Below are 24,228 nucleotides of genomic sequence, written 5' to 3' on the forward strand. Positions count from 1 at the left end.
ATTTTAAATCATACATGCAACAAGTCACAACAAAAGTTTAAGCTGTTGCAAGTAACTCCACAAATGATCCTTTTAACATTGTTAAGCTGTCTATGTTTGCAAATTCATATTCAAATGCTAATATGTTGCATCCCGTGTACTGTGGTAATTATAGCCACACCCAAATCTCACCTGCACCTGAGTTTGGGAATTAGGCAATTGATAGATTTAAGACCTTGAAACTGTTCTGAACTGAATTATTTGGTGGATAATAGTTAAATACCTCCATCTCCTCCTCGGTGGTAGTTTTAGGCTGGACGCGACGCTCAGTCTCCAGCAGGTCCTCAGGTATTCACCATTTTTAATGTAGGTAGATCATTTTGACTTGGTCATTTTAATAGTAGCTTGCAAGTCGAAAAAGTGTGGGCACCCCTGTTTTAGAGCATGCAACACTATTTCCACGCAAAAAAAAATCTTGTGTACAGTCGACAAAGAAGTATTCAGATATCAACACCACAGTGTAAAAATACTCCATTGAAAGTAAGTCCTGCTTTTAGATTTTTACTTGAGTAAAAGTAGATAATATCAAAGGTAAAAGTAGTAATTATGAAGGATACACACCCTCCTGTCATTTATATATTTCAATATTATATAATTTGAGTATTGTTACTAATGGATTAACATGTAGGCAGCACTTTAATATATTATCATTTCCCCCTGAAATGTAGTGAAGTTGATGTATAGAGAAATAAAGAGTCTCAAGTAAACTACTAGTGCCTCACATGTGTGCAGTACTTGCAGTACTCTACTTAGTTATTTCCCCCCACTGCTTGTTGATATGATGACCCAACAGGTAGAGGCATCAATTATTAATTTAATTCATCTACAGAGATCAAATAAGTTCAGAACTGTGTGGAATTGAATCATAATGCAGAGTGTGAAACCTGCAATACAACAAGTTCTTCAGCACATATCAGGATATTACCAACAATTCCACATAATATCTAGGCTCATGCATACATATTATACAGATGTATTGCTCACTAAATTGGACTTACTTTTTCTAAATTAATAAAACGTTGGTTAACATCAATTTACATACTGTATCTCTAAGCTATGGCAAAATCTCTGCATCTTTACAATTTAGCATCTAAACTTCCAAACCTGCTTATACAGTTTATGTTTTGATGCAAGAGGAGCTCTGACTTATGGCCAACAAGATATTATTGATGAATTATTAAATGTAGAACTGCAACTTTTGACAGTTGTAGAGGAAGAGCAAGAAAACACTACATTCCTCTGGTGCAATTTTGCTATATGGCTGTCAATTGTACGACTCAGTATTGGACTGAGTTAATCCAGGCCTGTTTAACCATGCTGTGGCTGATCCTCTTGGTAAATACACCAGCACTAAGTGGCTTTCAATCATTACCACCAAGTATCTCTAACAGTACTAATAGGCTTAGGACAAGTTCTCCCTCTCTGCCGAGACCCACTGTGTAACGGTTGCTTGCTCAGGCATCGGCTTCCACTTTGTATGTGTGTATATTAGTGTCTGTCTTGCTGCATTAGCATGACCATCTGTCTCTCTATGGGGCTCCGGGGAGCCTGGCTGAATTGGCCGCCCTGCCTCTTAGGGAAATAGAAATTAAATGGATTGGATTTTGGACGGGTGAATCAATACAAACTGACCATTAGTCTCCAAAAAATTAATAAATAAAACACCCCTTTCAAAATTAGTCCTAGCATTTAAAGCATACAAATTAAATGGTTTTGTGTAAAAATGGACTTCAAGAAAGGCAGAAATGGGCATTCTGGGAATTGTAAAAGGGAAGTCTTGACATAAATAACAATAATTGCAAATTGATTAGACCAAAGTAAAAGCTGTGTCGGAGATGTGAAATGTGGTGTGAGTCTCCCTCTTAAGGACAAACTGAGGTGTTACAACTATGAGGTGCAATTTACTGTAATGCAATTTGTAAAATGCAACACACAAGACATAAAGAGCACAACATTAAGTTTGCAAAACTCTAATGCTTTTTAAGATGTGTGCGTATATCTAATGTATGTGCGTGTGTATGTGTGTGTGTGTGTGACTCCAACTTACATACGATTCTTGGAGGCAGTTGGTCACAACTTGGTAAATCACTGCAGCTTGTCTATGTGTGTGTTCTTCACTGTCTTGGTATTTGTGTGTTTGTGTGTGCGTGTGTGTGTGAGAGAGGGAGGGAGAGAGAGAGAGAGAGTGAGAGAGAGAGTGTGTGTGTTGCCAGGTGGGTGGTATTGGGTTTCCTAAGGAGCTGCTAATCCTTCACCTAACACCCTGACCTCTTTAGTCTGTGACCCGGAGAGACAGAAGGAAGGCAACTCTTCATCCACTTCCCTGGACCTGGTCATGGATGACAAATCGTCTGCCAGTGTGAATATCAAATGGATCACCGGTGAATGAACCCCAATCTGTATGAATAATCCACGTACAGTGCAGAGGGTTTTTCCTTTCACTGAGAAGAGGCAGAAGACTTCCAAATGTTGTTATACATATATAGCTCATATAATGTTAGATGACTAAACTGCACACTCTTCATCCAGCTCTCTCTGGATGCAGTACTGCTTGTAGGGAGAAGACTTTTGCTGTTCAATTTAGATTATTCGCTCCCTGGTATAATGCCAACGTGTGATATTCTTTGTGTCAAATAGGAGGCTCTTTATAACTTGGGATGTTACTTATTTTGTTGCAAGCCACTCATATTCAGTCGTCTACATCTGATAAGTCTGGTGTGATTTTACAACATATTCTTCTCTCAGCTCTTAATCTTAAGGTTTATTCCATTGTAACACATTTCTCAATGATGCAATTCGTTGTTCACCGAACAGTTACTGAAATTCAGAGATGACTCGTGGTTTTTGGTGATTCAGTGCCCCGACACTATGCCATGCAGCAGCTGCTGCAGTACAGCCAGCCTCTGAGCATGTAAACTGCTCTGTATCTCATGTGACAAGTTTCCTACCTGAGTAAGATGGTGTGTGTGTGTGTGTGTGTGTGTGTGTGTGTGTGTGTGGGAAGGGGCTGTCTGTGCTATTCTGCTTTTCTGATGTGCTTCATTTCAGCCAGGACAAGCAACTGCTTGAAAACGCCAACCCTCACCCCTCCATCATTCTGACAGACACAAACACACATTTCCTGAGAAGTTTGGCTCAGGAGGGTGGAGATGAAATCCTGTTCAAAAGTACACTGAATAAAAAGGACTTTGACGCAGTGCATACAGACAGTGTGAGGGGAGACACCGTTGACTTAAGGGAGAACTTGCACACCTAGAAGTGTGTAATTAACTGTGATGAAGCCTCTACAGTCGACCACACATTCATTCTCCTCTTGATGAGGTGTGTGTGTGTGTGTGTGTGTGTGTGTGTGTGTGTGTGTGTTTAGTATGAAGTCACTGTGGCAACACTTTAGCTCAAAACATGCGTCTGCCTGCGTGAATGCACGAGTGTGTGTTTGACGTTTCCGTGGTAATGTTGGCCCCTGCTGACCTTGGCCTTTCCGGGCCCCTATCCTCTCTCTCTCTCTCTCTCTCACCCCCCCCCCCCACCCTCTCTCTCTCTCTCTCAGTTTCTTGGCTCCCCAGCTTGTGGCTGACTGAGCGGCAGCTGGCTTGTACTGGTGTGTCTGTATGAGTTCAGACATGCTCAGTGGTATCTGTATTGTTTTAGCAGACAACTAGCTTAGCGCTAAGTTGTTTTTACTCAGCCAGTGGTGGGAGAGCTCAGATCCACCACTAAAGTAATAATGAAGGTAAAATACGCCAAGAAAAGTCCGTTCATAATCTTACGAATCCTAATGACAGAGGTATTACTAGAAAGATGCATTTAAGTATCAAATGTTTATTATGACATATATTATTAGACTGTTGACCAGGCATTTATATGAAAGTAGCATTTTAATGTCACATCTGGTTGAGGTGGAGCTGATTTAACCTACTTTATATACTATTAGTTGAATATACCTGTTACATGCACATGTTTTTCATAAATTGATTTTATGTTTTGTGACACATCCTTAATCTGCAAAGTAAGAAGTAACTATAAAAGAAAATGTAGTTGAGTAAAAGATATATTTTCATCTGAAATGTTGAAGTATACAGTAGCATACAATGTAAATACTCAAGTAAAGTAGGCCTATGTGCACAGAGAAAATACTTTGAAATTGTACTGACTTTTCACCACTGTCCTTCAGCGGTACCATGTAATGATGCAAAGACTCCAAAGTAATATTGCAGAGACAGACATAAATCCTTTTTCCTTAGAACTATGATGATCTTTCACTGTTTCTCAGAGTAAAGAGAGCTGCAGACTCCCTGACTGTTTGTATAAGTACTGGAGCAGTTTTGGAACAATTTGGTCGTTGTTACAAGAGAGGAAAGCCTGTGTGTACGTGATGCAATGGCCATTCAGGTCACAGGTGCGCATGTGCAACTGTTCGTATGTTTGATTGTTATCAGGAAAACCTCTGGTTGAACTCTCGATTGGATTGCACGGATCCGAACTAAGACAGTGTACAAGTGTGTGTGTGTGTGTGTGTGTAAAGGACTTAGCCAACATCAGAGTCATCAATCATTCCTGTTCAGTGAGACTTGCAGCGTTTTCTGTCCCCACCTCCATCACAGTGTGGCTTTAACAACTGAGTAATGATAAGAAAATAAGCAAAATACTTGGTTTTCATGCCGTGTAAAATCCACGCTACAGTATTAGAGACGACATCTAACATCCTCTCTACCTTACAGGCCTTTGCAGCCTCCATGCCTGAGGCAGTAAACCTGTCTGTCCATCAGTGATTATGAGCCTTCTAATAGGTCGTTCTGTTTAAATGACAGGCCTTTCATCTGTCTGTCTGCCCTCTCCAGCTACATGACTTTAATGGCCCTGACATCATGTAAGCCGGAGCAGCTGGCTGTGTGTGTGTGTGTGTGTGTGTGTGTGTAGATGAACAGGGAGGTGTTGGTACCTGCATGATGGTGTGGCTCTAATCCATGTTTGTTCTGCTCCAGCACCAGGAGAGAATGTCCTCCACACACACATATGGCACACCTGCAGCCTCACTCTCACACACACACACACTGAACTCGAAAGGGTTGTTCCTCTACATTCATGGTGCATAAAGAAGTAGAAGAAGTTAATACATCCTGTTTGTGCAGAAGTACATATTTTATCATCAGACGCTCTGATTGTGATCTTCAAGGGACTTGACAATATACTGTGTTTTATAAAGCAGTATTACCAGGTAGCATAAAGAAATAGTCAATATATTTTCTAAAACTATTTCTATTTGTTTTACGTTGAGTAAGTAGAATGCTAATTTGTATGAAACTAAAACTATTTTGAAAAAGTTGTACTCAAGTTTTATGTATTTTCCGGATTGTTTGAGCAACCACAAAAAAGTATGTTTTAACTGTCATACGTCTGACAAATTAAGCACATGGATGCAAAATATAAATCATTTCATTAAATTTGTTGGAACATGTGGATAGAAATTTTAATTAAATTGAATCAATCAATTCAGATGTTTGTGACTTACAAAAAAGAAAGAACTCAAGAAATCCTGTGATTTGGACAGAAACTGTTGCCTCTGTGTTACTGCTTACTTTGTGTGCTTTTGGCCAAACCTTCAGCCACTCAGTGCTGTTAAAGTCTGACTGTAACGTCTGGGAATTGAGTCGTACATACCAGTCAGTCAGTAGGCTAATCTAAGAGAGAGGCAGACAAGAGGGGGAGAGACCACCAACATACTAACCAAATCTATCTAAAACTGTGTGTGTGTGTGAGAGACAGAGAGCCGCTATCGCTCAACAGCTTTGATATGAGACTGGGTTTGAGCTGAAGTGGAAAGATTTGCACAGTTCGTTTCACAACTTCTCTTATCTGCGCTGACTGAAGTCATGGCTGATACTACCATTACTACTGCTACTGTGTGTGTCTGTGTGTGTGTGTGTGTGTGTGTGTGTGTGTGTGTGTGTGTGTATGCGTCTGTGGGACAATGGGAGAATATTACTGCAATTGCCCCCATAACATTTATGTATGTGATTGAAGGAACACTAATGCTGCTACTACTGGTTTTTTATAACATATAGTATTTTATAAGGATGGTAATTCATGTTTGAAAAAAAAAAAAAAATCAAACAAGAATAAATCAAGCTCTCACAGCTTTGTAAGGTCAGAAGGTTTACACACACAATCCTGATTCTGTGATTTTGTAGATTTAGGGGACAATGATAAGCCTTTGTTTTTGGCTAACAAGGCTCAGAAAGACACACTCAAATCCAGGTGTTGGTGTCAGATATGTTTCAGAGTGATGTCTGGATAGATTACCACGCTGGGAAGTAACCTGCCCATATTTGGTGGCAGGGTCAAACTGATTGACACTTCCAGGTCAAATCCAACTGCATGCAGGGTATGTTTTGTGCTCGCTCATAAATCTGGCTGGTTGTACCAGCTATTTATACATTCAAACTTAGACTAATTATAATGTTAGTTATGAAGGTTGATGCATCACAAATCATATCTCATCTTTTTAGAAGTGCTTTTATTGTGTGATTAATGTTGTGTGTTTTATATTTTTAGTGTGTTGTTATAAATAAAATCTATTGTTATTATTATTATTTTTTAGGCCTATGTATCACAAAATTAAACTAGTCCCACTAGTTCTTATGTAGTGATTAGTTGTTCCTAAACATTCCCCACCAGTAACCACTGACAAAGCTAATGTTAGCATGCTAATATAGCTCACTCGTTTAGAGAGAGAAGTAAAAGAGGTAATGGTCCATATGTCTGAACTGACACTTGATAAAAATGCTTTTTAATAATTAAACCAGAAACTATAACTAGAAAAACAACACAATATATCTCAAATTACAAAATGTTATGCCAATAACGTCACTTTTAGATTAGTGTAATATATGGAAGTTTTTCAACAGCTAGCTTGTTTGTTAGCTTGATGCTAAGATGACTTTCTGTTCTCTAAGTAAACTGCTTTTGATTGTAAAATGTATTCATGGCAACTGATTTACAAGTGACTAAAGTCTTTGCGTTGTTTCTCAACTTTTAACGAAGCAACCTTTAGTAAATCACCAGTTTGCTAGCTAGAAGTCACTAAGAACTTAAAGAGGACTTTATGGACAACTCAGTATTGCATTCATGAATAGTTAGTGCAGCCCAGTTTAGATTATTTGTATGGAAAGAGAGGTAAAAGGAGAAATGGAGTCTGTGCTACATACGGAGTCAGGTGTGTGTTGGGAGGCAGGCAGACCAGCATGTTTATCTGACACCTCCATCAGACACAGACCAAACATTTGCCTTTGCTGCTTCTCCCTCTCTTTCTCTCTGTCCCTCTCTCTGCCCCTATATATGCTTTCTTCTGAAGAGGCAGCATGTCGCTAAACACCCACAACTATCAAAGAAAAAGACAGGAAAGCGAGGGGGACAGGGGCTTTTGAAAAGCGTCTGTATATACACGTGTGTGTGTGTGTGTGAGGCCTACTTCAGAGAGGCCCAAGTCTTCCGTGGTCTCACTTCTTTATTTATGTAAATATCATATTATCTTCACGTTATCAGCAGTGATGACTTGACTGTGTGTGTGTGTGTGTGTGTGTGTGTGTAAGTGTGTGTCCTGTTGAGGGGATGTGTTGGCTGGAATAGTACTGATCAAACGGATATGTTAATAAATGAACGACCACAATATTTATAGTCTTATTCTGAACATCAGATTTTATTGGAGCACATAACTGTGTGTTATGTCCTGACTATGTATGTATGAAGTTTCCTGTTGCTGTATCAATGCATCACGTTCTTGTGTCAGTATGACTGCATTCACTACATTTTTCTACAGTATATTGCTTATATTATATTTTACGTCATATCTTGTCTTAGTTGTACTGGTTCTTTTCTTAAGAGGCTCAACTCAGGACACTATTTCGTGGTCTCTTACTGTTTATCTAAAGTTAAAATGCCTGCAGTTTCACAATTACAGATTGACTTTTATGACAGTTCAGTTCTTCTTCATGCCTTTCACATTTAGGAACATGAAATAATAAGAAAAATATCTCCTCAATTGAAACTTACACTACTGATATAATTTAATTGAACATAATGTAATTTAAACTTGTTAATCAATTCTGATGTCATTAATATCTGTGTAATAATATGCAACAATTACTGCGTTGATCGTACCATTATAAGTAACATATTTCTAATTCACGAAGACAAATCGGTGGTTATGATGTTATAAAAGAAGCAACAAAATGTTATGAAGTGTCTTTTCTATAAAAAATATAAAAAACATAATGCAACAAATCAAATGCATGTAAAGATACAGTGTGATTTGTTGCATTAGGTTTATATTTTTACATCACTTTTTATTATCAGGAGTTAAACCATCTTCAACATTTATGGTATTATATATGACTATATAGTTGTTAAGGTGGCTGTATACTCAAAACACGAATACTAAACATAGTGACTAAATATTTGATCTATATCCAACCTTGAAGTTTCCCTCAAATAGCCGCTTTTCATTCCATCTTCACCATCTTGGGGCTCCACAAGTTCTCCTTCCAACCACTAGATGGTGATACATCCTCAACAATAAGCACAATAAACTGACAGCTTTCAGGCCAGAACTGCATTGGTATTTACCTGACTGTTCCGTTCTCCGTGGTTTCTTAACCCTCCGACTGTTACCTGTAGGATATATAACTGATAATATGTTAAAAAAATGTAAAACCCTTTTGGAGTTTTTTAGACACTAAGAAGCAAATGGATTCAAAGTTTTGAATGAGAAAGGACATGCAAAAAATGGCTCTGATACAGATTAATACTATCAAGAGATTCTTCCAGACACTCAAATGTGTCTTGTGTTGCCCTTGTATCCAAGTCTTTGCATTTGTGTTCATGGGCCCATATGGATGTTAGTGTGTGTGCGTGCCATTGTGTGTGTGAGTGTGTGTTTCCCCAGAAGTTACATCACTTCTCAATCTGCCATTTGTTACTGTACACCTGTAGGTAACTGCTCTCTTTACATTGGCCTGACATACACTCATGCACGCAAATTCACTGGAAATTGTCTCTTCGTGTTTACCTGTTGTTTGTCTGAAGCAGCTGCTGTCCCTTTGTAATGACGTTAATCCCGACTCAAAATGGAAACAAACACTCACACACGCACACAAACACACACACACACACACACACACACACACACACACACACACACACACACACACACACACACACACACACACACACACACACACAGCACCTGAATCCATGAGCCCTTCCTGCCTCGTCTTTTTCAAAATTGAGTAAATATTTGCTTGTAAATGCTTCAAAGATATTTGTTTCATCTATTGTGACTTTAAACCGCTTGTACAGAGGAACAGGTTTCCTTTAATGTTTTACAAGGACAAGAAGAGGGAGAAAAACAGAACAGGAGCAGGTAAAGGGCTGGTCATTGTCCTGTTTTAGACATGTTGATGAATGTACGGGTTTTACTCTCACACTCGTTCTCCCATCAAATCCCACCCAGGTGTGTCTCTGTGTGTGTCCATCTTTTGGTTGACTTAGGGTTTAAAGGTATCCACAGATTTTACTTTGGAGGTGAAAGTAATAGACACCAAAATCTACAGTAAAAAGCTACCATAACACTTCATCATACTGTGCTGGTGAACAGTAAGGCATTGAAAATAGAGCAGATTTCTTTCACAGTATCTAACAGCTTTGTGTTTGTCACTTCATTTTATCAAGACCATATATATATATATATATATATATATATATATATATATATGGATAGAACTGAATGCATCTCACTTGTGCATTAACAGAACAGTAAGTAATATTACATTTGTCTGCATCTGCTTCTCTATTATAACACATACAAAAAGTCCTTATAGCTGGTTAGATATGTCTCTGTAAATCCACCTGTTTTAAAAACGACCTTAACTGAAGTGCCTGGTAAAGTGACCCTCTTTTTTTGTGGCAAATTCATGGAAACTGCAAAAAAGGTGGAACTGCAGTGCAGGTGGTTGTATTTCTCTCCATGGGCAAAAACCGGCAAAACTCGTTTGTGTGACAGTCTTCTGTACCCATAAACGTCCTTGCATAAAAGCAGATATTGCTACGTTATGAGTCCCTTCTCCATGTCTCTTGTATAAAAAGACACAAGGAGGATCAATTAAACCCCTTCATATCTGTCAGCATTCAGACCAGGCAACCTGAGGCTTAAAGTCAGAAATACAGTAGTGCAAGTAGAATACAGTTGGGTGTAAGTTGTTGATTGTTTAAACATAATTAAAGTCAAAGGTTCCTGCATTGTGTTGCAAAAGAACACAAGGGAATCTAACAATTTCCTGCTTATGTTAAATGCAATATAGAAGTCAGCTTGAATATGGTATGTGTGCTTACTGATTTTATAATTGTCAAGTATATGAAGTATATTAAACCTGCACTGTTTTGTGTCCACTTGGGGGGGGGGAGCAGAAACAAACGTGAGTCCAATATTCACTCTCCTTTTAGCTCTGTTTTGGTCACCACCTCCTAGAGGATATATATGACTCTTTGGATGCTGAATGCTCCACTATGTCCACCAGCTATCTTTAACTTTGTCTCCTGTTTTGTGCAGAGCAGGTAGTATACAGTGGCTGTACTTCAAAACTTAAGTTCACTTTCCAAAATTACAACAGCATGGACGGGGAGTTGTATCTGGAGCCTGTGACAGCCAACAGTCGGGGAAATTAGAAGCGGTGATTAAAGATGATGGTTGTTAAGGAGAGAGAAATGTCTCCCTCCCTCTCACTCTGCCTGTCTCTCTTTCTCTTTGCCTGTCTTACCTCCGTCTCACTCTGGCTCTACTATCAATGGGAGCTTTCACTTTGCTTTGCATGATAAATATGATGGTTGTGTGTGTGTGTGTGTGTGTGTGTGTGTGTGTGTGTGTGTTTGCGTGTGTATGTGTGTGTCCGACAGAGTCCAACAGTCCACTCCAATGCATGAGTGGCTTGGAGCGTTGCCAGCATGTAAAACCTAGCAACAAGATTTGACTTGGCCCACTGAAAGAGAGAGAGAGAGAGAGAGAGAGAGAGAGAGAGAGAGAGAGAGAGAGAGAGAGAGAGAGAGAGAGAGAGCTGGCATATGCACAGCATGGGCATATGGATCTTTGTTTGTTCGTTTTGGACCATTTAGTCATTCTGTCACTCCAACTGGACTACTTAGCGAATTGGTGCTGCTTCTGGATCTGAATTACACACACACACACACACACACACACACACACACACACACACACACACACACACACACACGCGAGTGAGCCAAGACTTGACTCTGCTGCTTTACAGTCTGCTACTGTTCACATGGCCTGAATGAAATGAAGAACCTTTTCCAATTAATCCTTTTAAGCAACATGTGTGATCCCTGGCTCACGCTGATGTGGCCTTCAAGCTAACCGGGTTCACGCCAAGTCGAGTCAGTTTACAGCCTCTGGGGCTTTTCCTGACCATCAACACTGAATCAGCTATGACGGTAGGCAGCTCCAGCACTGATTTCAATCACTTTTGAGTCCAGTATAATACATACAGGGTTGATTAAAATGTTTCCTCTGTCTCCAGTGTCATTACACTTCTCACCTTGTTAGGGAGTCAGATGCTGATAAGGAGGGACGGTCACAAAGTGTACGCTATTATGCCTATATACGTATGTGAATGATTATCGTGTTTTGCTCTCTCTGTGATGGCAGGCTTTTCACCCCGCAATTTGGAATAGCGTGAAACACTTTTGCTTTTAGACATATTCGGATGACACTTCATACAAACTAGACTTGGCTACACGATTCCGCTCAAACTCCTTTCAGTCTGGTTATACCAGGCGGCAACATCCGGTTCTGTAAAGTGAAGCCAATGCGGAAGTGTCTTAAACTTGCATTCTTACTACTGACCATCACGGGGCGACTCCCAAAAAAGAAGTCTGATTGTATAGAAGTCTATGAGAAAATTAGACCATTTGTCACTTGATTTATTACCTCAGTCAACATTGTAAGTGAGTTTATGGTCTCAATCACCAATTTCAAGTCTTCTTCAATACAGCACGATGTTCATTTAGTAACCAAACCTTTTAAATCTAGAGCCTTGTCTAGAACAACCTGGCCGTCCTGCCATGCCCTCTATGGGACTGAACCAGACCTGAAGGAAGTTGGGAGAACTTCTTGGTGTCATTAAGTCAACATGGCAGCATGTCAAACAATCCCCCAGGGTGCCTAGACCAGCTTCAAACCTCTGCAAGAATTAAACCATTTTTTAAATTAGCCCCGTTCAGAAATACTCTAAATCTGTCATGCTCTAACGTGGTGTCACATTCCCTCAGATTACCATCATTACAGTAATTAATGCTTTAATTTCTGGGTATGTTTTGAAATGAAACCCAAAGTGCCTGTGATTTTAATGTAATATGGGACTAATGTGGTGTGGAACATTTGGTAATCTGTCTCCCACATGTCTCGGATCTGCTGAATGGGTTTTATCTGCTCTAATACGGTTCAAACACTGAGCTACAGCCAGTTAGGAGGAAAATAGGCTGTAGAAATAGACTTTGTGTACAAGTATTGGAACAGAATATTTTTTCAGCAGTTCTGTTTTTCTTCAAGTGTACAGTGCGGAGCGAGAGGAAAGTAGGGAAGATTGCATGACACTAACATGGTAATTATGTACAGTTTTTACAACAGATGGAAAGTAACTAATTTGGAGTTTTATTTCAGTGCTTCAACTGGCTTCTATTGTGCCAGTCTGTATGGTTGTGATTAATTTAACACCACAAAGAGGAAAATGGAAGAGAAATAATGGAATAAAAGAGTAGCCTATGCAGATTTCATAACCTGTGATTTCTCTTTTGAAAGAAGTGGATAAAATGAATACGCTTTTTTTTTGTTACCGACAGACGAATCGCTAACTAGGTTACAGTTTCACATAAATGACTTAATGGACTGCACGTTGTGTGAGCTCCACCTGGCCTTTCTTTTGCCTCACAGTGTCTAATATATCTGGTTCATTCAAAAACTGTTAGTCATAATGAATATTGCCAGTCGTGAGGCTACTTTTGAAATATACTATTAATAATCCTGGAGAGATGAATAACTCTGGGTCTCATTCCCTGGTGTAAATGCTTTCTTTTGTCTGAGGTGGTTTGTATATTTTTGTGAGGCTTTGTGTGGCTCTGATCCACATTATCCCACATTATTGCGTACATTAACCACGTATCCCATTGGCTCCACATCTGTCTTAATTCTCCTCTGATTTTTTTACGACATCCGTATCTCAGACCTTATTAGACACTTTGGATGTGAAAGGCCTAATTTATGCCTGAGAGGAGCAGGGTCACCCCCCTCTTGTCAACACAGGATGGACAAGATCATCTCAGGTCAGCTCAGGTCATCTTTGGGAGCCTGGGATCGATCACTGATTACTTTAATTTGACTGAATTATATTAAAGTTATAAGAAAAAAACTGTTCCTCCTGGCCTCACTTTCTGTACTTCGTAAACAATAATCATTAGGGAACATCATCAACATTTTTGAATGCATTATGAAATACAATATGTCCACATAAGCATGGAACAGCAACTCAAGAACTCATTAAATTAGATTAAATAATCAGGTAAAAAGTAAATGAAGGCTGCTGTTGAGATCTGTTTTGAGCAGAGAAAACATGGCTTAGCCTTTTCATTGAATACATATTTGCCCAGTGAGATATGAAAGCAAGAATATTGAGTTGATTTTGATCCAAAAAAACCAACAAAAACAAAACATTTGAACTCAACAGATGTTTGTTGAACCAACTAATGCATGCAAGCTTGTGGACCTCTTATACATTTGGTTTCCCATTTCCAAAAGGTGTGGACAGTTCCTTGTACCTGGTACTTTTTTTTTGGTACCACTTCGTCAAGGTTCCAAGCAACCTGAGCCGATACTAGAAGGTGGAGTTAAAACACTGCAGACCTCTGAGGAAATCGCTGTGAGTGTGACACAGGACAAACCCGCCATATTTAAATAGCCAAGCTGCCATTAATAACAACCACAAGTTATTATAATAATCATAATATTTATTCACTTGACCCAGATTTTAAAACAATGGCAGCCTGCAACATCTCTCTGTTTGGTTGCTGATGAAAGCATCCAGCGAGAGCTGGGTGTCACGTTGAACGTGTTTTCATGTGGTGTCGCTGTGACGCTGAGCCAAGAGTCCCACCTACATAGACGGGGTACTATCAGCAGTGGAAAATGAAATTGAGAACTGTATCTGATCCCAAAGGTGATTTGAGTGAGCAGAGTCGAGATTGAGCCAAACCACGCAGAGGAAATGAGGACTTAGAGCTATATAGTTTAACAGATTTAACTAAACAGTTGAGGAATCCAGTTAAAACACACAGTGATACGCTGTGTATGGTCACATTAGTCCCATCTAGCAGAGGTGTGAAGTAATAACTGAAGCTGTTAACAAGGTGACAACACACACACCCACACAGACACACGCACGGAGTTGTTGTAGTAGCAGCAGTAGTTGTCTGTAAAGCATCCTTTATAGAGTATGTGTTTGTGTGCGTGTGTTTGAGTATTGTTTATGTGAGTGCACACACGCTCAGAGTCAATGCATGTGAGGCTTTATGTGTGCATTGTATGCACACATAAAGCGCATGCCTCCGTGTGTGAATTAGTGGTGAGTCTAATAAACAACTGTTGACACCCATCAGGAATTTCCTGTGTTTAACAAGAGACGGTTGGTCAGGGGTCATCAAACACAGTGTGTGCAGCTGTGTGTGTGTGTGTGTGTGTGTGTGTGTGTGTGTAGTATGAGAGGTGATGGTGGGGGGTTCCAGTTTAGCGGCTATATACTCTGTAAACAGCAACCTTTGAATTAATAGCAGCTCATAGATGAACAGGACCAGTAGGCCCTTTGTTATGTGGTAGTTTGTGTGTGTCATTGTGTGTGTACTAAAATATTTTTCTCACATATTTACGTGGACATGATTGCATATGGGAATTGGGAAACTGCGTGTGTTTGAGAGAGAAGTAAGGTCAAATAAATGCAAAGAAAGAGAAGAACTAAGCACATTCTCATTCAAGGCCATTTGTCGGTTCAAATGGCCTTGAATGAGAATAGCAACTAATGTACAAATCATTAGGCTGGTTATATTCTAAGTTTTTCACATTTTGCCAAAAGACAAAACCAACAATGATATCTGTGTAGCCAAAGATGAATTTTTTTTTATTCATCTGTGCTACACAACTCCATTGTTGTCCAAAAACCAATAAAACCACAGACATGAGCCACACATGATGCACTGGTCGAAATGTTCCTTCATCACGATGAACACGAGTAAAGTTAAATTTGACGCAATCTCACAAACACCGTCCTGCTGCTGTAAATACTGTCATATATGTATTAATACGCAGCTATATTGTCACCCATTTTTATGTGGTAAGAAACAATGGGTTTGGGGCTGAGAGCCACAGAATAGGTGAAGAAGTCAGACAGTCTGTTGGTTTTAGTTTTTCTCATAGGATTCATCCTTATTTGTAAGGATGCTATCCTCCGTCCTGGATGTGCAAAGGAAGGAATACACTCAGCAAGTAAGGTCAATAATCATCATCATCATCAAGTGTGTGTTAAATATGCAGCCAAAGACGTTTATAGAAGCGTCGTTTCTGAGCTGGTTCTCATGTCATTGGCTGCTTCAAAAACATTACAATTAGATGATCCAGAACATGGCAGCTTTTAGTTGTTTTCAAATGTATTATTGTTTTGGGCTGAGTGAGCTGGGCAAGGGAGAGCTGCCTCTGCGAACACTGGAGGAATGTTCTGGGAGATGTGTGTGCTGATTTTAAACCATCCCCCTCCTTAGAGCCCTTGGATGACACAGCTCACTGATGCATCTCGCTCATTATCATCACACACACACACACACACACACACACACACACACACACACACACACACAGACTAACGGCTACTGTGTGTTACGCTGTCTGTCATGAGAAATGCTCAGGAAACAGGCTCTGTGTGCAGCAATGTGTTCAACCCCACGGATCAGCTGGTGGGTCAGTCGTGACAAACTTGTGTTGTGTGAACTTTAATTCATGCTTAAGTTCACGTGCAAGAAAACTTTATATCAATGTTAAATAGATTCTATATTTTCTTAAAGTTACCAAATATGTTAAGTTAAATTACAGACAAATGTGTGCAAATGAGGCACAAAATATGTAATTATTTTTTTCAATACATCATTAAATTATTAGAACAAGGTTATGTAAAAATGTCCACATACCACTTTTAAAGGTCATTGTAAGTGGGAAAGTATAGCCTACCTCTGTATCTGATGGCCAAAATGCCATTTTAATCATCATACCTTCTGTTATTTGTTTTAGCTCTTTAGTCAGTTAGTTGCTCAAAACATGTGTAAAAACTGGATGGTTATACTGTTTGTTACAAGATAAAAAAGAATGGAAACCTGCCAGCCAATCATAATCAAGAGATGTCAGTCACCATGCTATAAAGTACAACACTGTGTGCTTGTTTATTTTTACATATATAGTAAATAAAAGGGGTTTCTGATGGTATCTTAATTATATTTTAGACTCTTTGCTAAACTTATTAATTTCGTCATTCAAAACATATAAGAAGAACGACAGGATAACAACAGCAAGTGCCCCAAAACAACATTTGCTTTCTTTCAAGTGACAAAGCCATCTTGTGTCCATAGCAATTATAATGGGAGCAAACTGAGGAAGTCATGTGACCCTGTTAGGAGGAGGCTGGGTTGAATGGATGGGTGAACGAAATTAAACGTTATTTGTTTCAAAAGTATGACCACTATCAACCCCGAACCCGAACTGTGTGTTTATTATTGTAACCATGCATGGAAACAAAGATCTCCTAACCTTAAAGGTTCTCAATATGGAATTCAGAGCATATCTATCGCCTCCACGCAAATCTCAACATGGCCACGGCTGATCCTGCGGCTCGCAGCTAACGGTGCTAAAAGCGCTAACAGCGCAAACAACGACAACAGTGCTGACAGAGTGTTTACCTGAGGGGGGAACCGGAGGGTGGGTGGTACGCTTCCCTGACAGTGAGAGCTGCGTCCGTGAGCCCCTCACATGCACTAACATGCACTAACATGCACTAACATGCACTAAAAGGCCCGAACTGCGGGCCCGGCTATGTAAACAAAGCATAGTTAAACTTGGATAACAACACACACACACAGAGTGAGAGTGACTTCATTCTCTGCTCAGGTAGACAGAACTCAACTATATCTTTACATAGCAAGTAGTTGTCTGCTGCTTTATTAATGCTCTGAATGTTGAACCACACTTAACAAAGTAATCATTTCAACCCAAGGCATGACGACTCCATAAACCTAAGTAATTGTTTGCCTCACCCTAAACAAATCTTAACCATAGAGTTGTCACAACATAAAAAACAATGTAATTATTCGAACTTATTGTCATTTCATTTGGAGAACATTATGTTAAAGAAAGAGTAAATAATCTGCACTGAGACAGTATTTCCTTTGTGGTGATAAAGATTTGTAACTGTCATTGTTAAAGGACTCACTTTCCATCTTTAAAAAACTGCCTCTTTTTTCTGTTCTGTCTGGTTCTCACACATGCCCACATGCAAAAACACACGCACACACACACAGACCTGATTAACGGTACCTAATTAGCAATGGTAATGACCAGGTGTCTGAAAACCTGCCAGCTTCTTCCAGCACAAGGGGCCGAGGGGGGAAGGAGTGTGTGTGTGTGTGTGTGTGTGTGTGTGTGTGTGTGTGTGTGTGTGTGAGTGCGTTAAATGTAGTGTGGTGTTCATGGGGGCTCCTAGTTCCCAGAAAATCTATTCCCACTGACTGTCACTCCCTCTCTCCCTGTCTCACTCTCCCTCTGTCCAGAAAACACACACACACACACACACACACACACACACACACGCACGCACGCACGCACGCACGCACGCACACACACACACACACACACACGCACACACATACACACACACAAAACCAAAGGCCAAGATCAATTAAGGTTTTGGGCAACTAGGATGGGAACTGTGTTGGATGGAGCTGATGGTGGGGGGTGACTGGAAGCTGTTGTTGGGATATGTTTGTGTAGTGAATGTGTGTGCGTGTGTGTGTGTGTGTGTATGTGTGTGTGTGTGTGTAGCAAAGCAGAAGCATAATCATGGAAGGAAATTATGATGGGGAAGAAAACCATTGAGTATTTCAACACATATAAATGATTATATAAATTCCAAGTACAAAAATGACATACTTGGTAAAGTTGGAACGAACCGAAGCAGATCCAAAACCACAATGTTTCCATGTTTTTTAAATGTATCCCTGATAAGCCACAGAATTACCCTGAATTACATTGAATAATTACCAAACAAAAGTTTAGTACTTTTCTTTTCTTTTTGGTGAGTCCTTTGTATAATGTTAAATTGTTGGTGTTGTTGAAGTCATCTATGTTCCTGGTAGCAGCGTCACTTCACCAAAAACGGAGTTTAGCTTTGAGCTCAATGTAAGCATGCTAACATTCTCTCAATGACAAGCAGGTATTTGGTCGTAAACCACAATACTGGACAACATTCCTCCTCTCCATGCTGATAATGGCATGCCAGCTTAGCTGAAGCTTTTATGAGGCCTTCGTCTAATAAAATCTGGTTTTATTCTGTCAAAAAAACAACAACACACACTTAAATGTGATAAATTCTTGGTGGCCAAGATCTTGCACTTTCTGTTCATTCAGGTTGATCAAACACTCACATGTACCAATGAACACACACACACACACACACACACACACACACACCACACACACACACACACACACACACACACACACACGCACACAAACAGAGATACAAAAACCCTCCATCAGCACACACACACATGTGCAGACACACATCTCCACACAGAGACCTCCTGCTGTGTAGGATTTGGTGATAACCAGTGTTAGTAGGCAGGTGAGAGGGTCATATGGCAGCAATGGGAAAAGCTGTTATCAACCTACCCTGTTCCCATACACACACATATACACACAGTCTCTCTCTCTCTCTCTCTCTCTCTCTCTGACACAAACACACACACAGGTTTATCACCCTCTACCGTTCCCACACACTCACCTTACATCATTACCTGGCTGCAGGAGTCAATCAGCCAATCACAACTTGAGGTTGCAGTCAGGTGACCCGATCAGGAAACTTTAGCAGAGGGATGGGGTTACACACACCCCTGCTCTGATAACAGCTCTGTGTCTATCCCTCATGCCCACCCCCCCCTCTCTCTCTCTCCCCTTTTTCCTGCTCTGCAATTTACAGATTCAGTTTCACCTTTGCTTTCATGCTAAGCTGTTGGATCCCAAAGCCCGTTGAAGTTGTGTGTGTGTGTGTGTGTGTTTACTTGCTTTTCTCAGGCTAAACACTTTGACATGTTGGAACAACCAAGAACAGAAGTTTGACCCTTGTCTGCCTGAATATCCCAAATGAAATTACCTGACAAGTCTAACTATTACGGTACGGTGTGTGTCTTTGCATTGGATCATTTATCTCCTGCAGGTCAGCAGAGGTGGCAAAGCTTTTTGAGAATACAATAAACAGCAAAATGCAGCATGCCTCGTGGGACAATAGGAGATTAACCAGATGAATAAAGATTTACTCAAACCTTTAAAGAATGAGAAGATGTTAACAATTGTGAAATAAGTCAAAGGTTAAGATTTGTTTGCCCAAAAGTGCAGTATAAAACCAAAGCTGCTCACAGTGAAAATTTATCCTTATTTTCATCTTTTCACTTACTCGTCCATACCGTCCTCTCTATCTGAACGTCTGGTTCATGATTTTGTCGAAAACAGCAATGGTCCTTTTTCAAGACACTGTGGCCATTTGATAAATCTATTTTCTGGTTATAAATGACTTTGGGTTGCTCAACTATTGAAAAAGAAACGTGTTGACAGGATCTAAAACGTAAGTGGGGATTAAAAAAATATACTGTATATTTGAAATTGATGTGAGAATGTTTAATTCAGGGGCCAGTTATCACTAGAGGGAGACAGAGAATGAGATTAAGAGCAGACGGGCTTTAGACCTTGTTAACTATATTCTCATGTGGAGATTGTTGTGATATTATATTAGTGGTTTCATATTGAGATTTAGGTGGGAATAGAAAATGTCAACATGACAGAATGAGAATCAGATTTACAATCAGACCACAGATAAGATAAGTTAACATAAGGTGTGACAGACATGACATAGAGATCAATAACCTAAAACATGATGCGTCATGACAGGGTTCACCCATAAAAATGATATGGAGAAATATGATAAGACGTTTTGAACCACAGACATCACATGACATGACATAACATGGTGTTCCAAAACCTAAAACGTGGTGTTGGCAAGAAATGACATTATGGTGTTTATTTGTTTGTTTATTCACAGCGGCCACTTAAAATAGTTACGGCCGTATAATCTTTTGTAATTCAATACAGCAGCTCTGCAATAAATTCTACCTTTATAAAGTTCATAATGCATAATGTTCCGTTTGTGTTGACATAGTCAGACATTTATAAATTCAATGATATGTTTATTTGTTGAAGGTGGTGTTGAACTGGCCCGCATTGGAAGTGTTTCTCTTTTTGTCCTCCCTGGTTAAAAGGTGGATAGAATATTAGAAACTGAATATACTATAATGTAGTCCAGTGCAAAACAGCACTAACTGTCCTCAATGCTATAACATATAATTGAATAAACATTTAACAAAAACCCTGAACACATTACTGGCAGTGTGGGGTCAACCATTGGTGCTTTTACAACATATTTACACAATGAGATCATCGGTAATGTGGATATCATGACTAAGAATAGAACAGTGTGGTACGTTCAGAAAATGACATCCCGTTAAAGCAGCCTTTAAACCAAGAAAAGACTGACATTAACCATGTTACATCAGATATAACACGGTATAGTGTCACATGAGCAGAGCGACACGACTGCTAATGTTGCAACGCTTGTTTAAAACAGTCTTAAACCATAACACTAACTTTAGTGATTAATTGCAAAACTTTGTTGCAAAAAATCAACTCCAGAAATGTGGACAAAGCTTATGTTTGATATAAAGTTCTTGTCATCATCTCAAGGCCAGTAACCTAATATTGATCCATGATGGTGTTTCCTGGTCTGACTGTGGTCCTTGGAGGAGCAGGCTGCGCCGCTGAGAGATTTGTCAGAGAGGTGAAGGTTATGGTTCAGTGCTGTGATCTGTTGACAGAGAGTGACAAGACCCTTCTCCTGTCTCCTGATGTGGAACAGGATCCCCGTACCTGAGCCTAGCTCTGACCCTGTGACCTCTGACCCTCCCTGCCAGGTCATTCTCATGCCACCCTGACCTGCCATGAAACCAGAGAGCACCATGGGAGAGAGGAAGCACGCCAGCATCAAACAGTTAATAGCCATGTATTATTAAAAAAAATGAAAAAAAGAATTTGAGATATAGTCAAAGTCAAAGTTTATAAATCTGTACATATTTTTCTATAATTCTTTTACTGCAGTAAGAAATTTCAAAGATAATAAAAATGATAGAATATGTGTTGAATGCTCATGTCTTCCAGAAGAAACACGTGAGATGTGATGCAACACCTGCCACGCTTTGTGTGGGTTTTGTACATGACAGAGCTGACTGAAAAGTAGCAAATGGAGGTAAAAGTTTTGCCATTCGGACATTTTCCACTCTATTTCCACTGGAGATCATCCTATCCCATCATGCAGCGGGTGATAGACAGGGACAGGCCACCTGTCACAAACTGGGAAAACATGCATAGATAGCGAACCACATTCAGACTCCCAGTCAGACTCGTGACGATTGCACTGACGGAGAAAGCTAGCACACCTGCAGAAAAGAAAAAACACACTCAAGAGAGGTTCACACTGAGAACCTTCCTGTTGGGAGGCAACAGTGCATTGACCCCCAGCACACTCAACAACCACAACATAGCATTTCTCAAAATGTGCAAATCCAGGAAAGAGGCCAGGTTTAACCAGAGGAACACTCCAACTCCTGCCAGCTTCACATCCATGCGGATCCATATGCAGCTTGGTGCTGATCCACGACAAGTTGAGGACAAACTGATGCACAAAGGAAATCCTTTTTTGCTTTTAAAGACACAACAATTGACACTAAATTGACGACCTCCATGTTAGCCTCAGTCCTCGATTGACAAACATGTCAGGCGATCAAGGTCACCCACCCCCGGTGTTTGTCAAAGCAGCTGGATGGCGCTGAATGTACCTGTCACCTTGACGCCTACTGAAACTGCAGAGCAAGGTTTGCATCTTGGAATCACCGACGGCCCAAGGTTAACTGTTAGAGCTGTCGAGTCTGTCCTTGTTTGTGTGTTGGTGTGTGAGAGAGACGGAGTCTATCAAGGTTTCTGTCTGCCATTCAGATTGTTGTTGGAAAGGGTTCCTGAAGCTTAATTAAAGCTGGGATACCTGCATAGGAAGGTTATATTTGTTTGCTTTGTATATTTATTCCATCATTTTTTCAATCCCCATCCTTATCGCTACATGCCTAAACCCAAACCGTAATGCTACATCTCTTAACTGAAACTAAATGGTTAATCTAGGTACCAGACTTCTGTGCTCACATTGGAGATACATCTAACAATGTGACTATAAGCAGGTTGTTTGTCTTGGGATATGGTCCCATCAGGGTTCTATGTGGGACAGGAACAAGACTAGACTATCACTTGTATCAAAACATGTTTTTATTTTACCGCTACCTTCTGGCAGAGAGGAAGAGCAGGAGGAGAATGATCTGTTATTGTGTATTTTCTTCTGTCCTTCCACTGGTCAGCCCTGATCCCATTTCACTCCCCTGGGGTTGGGTGGATTCTTGAAATAATTACTAATATTAAGAGAATTGTACACTGCATCTACAGTAAACTAAGAAGAATGACAAGACCTCCATTCCTTGCACCTTCCATCTGAGGTTTGTGTGCGAGAAAAATATAGGAAATTGTATTTTTAGAGAAACACTAAACCTGGGCATTACATATTCTGTGTGATGCAATATATGGTAACTTGGATTAAAGAATACAACAGTTGTAATTGTGTGACCTTCCTGGGTACTGCTGAGCTGCCCTTGAGCAAGGCACCAGATGCACAACCAGCTCCCTGGGCGCTGTATAGTAGCTGCTAACTGCTCCCAATACTGAGAGGTTAAATGCAGAGGCTAAATATCACTGTGTGCATGTGTGACAATACAAATTAACTTAGATTTACATCACATTTATAACAACATTGTGTTCACCAAAGTAAATACTAAGTTCTGGGAACACGCCATTGCTACGACAAAGTCAAAGTGGGAAAGAAACACAAGCTGTCAGCCGATCAGGTAGTTCTTCAACAAGCCAAATGATCTAAAGCAGTGGTTCTCAAATGGGGGTACGTGTATGCCTGGGGGTACGTGAAGGCACTCCAGGGGGTACGGGACATTTTTTAAATATATATTTAAAATTAGCATCCATTCAAAAATCCTTGAAAAAATATTATTTAATAAATATTCAATAAAATATAAGGGTAAGTTCATAAACTGAATTTTACATTCAGTAGGCTTTCATTATCCTAAACAATGCAATCTTCAGTGTTGATAGTTTTAATAAATCAGACACTGGTGATCTTTTTTTCAACCAAAAATGCTTTGTGCTGGCTAGGGGGTACTTGGCTGAAAAAATATTTCACAGGGGGTACATCACTGAAAAAAGGTTGAGAACCACTGATCTAAACTCTATTTAGTGTTAAAACTAAAAAGAAACTCAAAGTGAGCACACCTGAAAAGTTGGTGATGGGTGGTCTCAGAAAAACTGTGTGTGTGCACAACTATGAGTACAATTTGTCAAAGGAAGTCGGTCTGTAAACTATGATGGATGTTTACAATGAACAGTTGGGGTAATATTTTACTATGAACTTTTGTTTATTCCTCCAAAAAAGGTTTAATCTATGGCTGTTTGTGTTTCTTGCGCCATTGGACTAGCAGCTGTCAAGCCTGTTTCCAACAAAATGATGTTCCCTTACGACTAAACTGCATTCTCAATTACGTTTCAAGGGAAGCTTATGTTTTCCCAGATTATGGTTGCAGTTAAAAACACACGGTTAACTTTGT

Source organism: Anarhichas minor, unplaced genomic scaffold, assembly GCF_050575085.1.
Source record: "Anarhichas minor isolate MPS153535 unplaced genomic scaffold, ASM5057508v1 ptg000010l, whole genome shotgun sequence".
NCBI classification, from domain to species: Eukaryota; Metazoa; Chordata; class Actinopteri; order Perciformes; family Anarhichadidae; genus Anarhichas; species Anarhichas minor.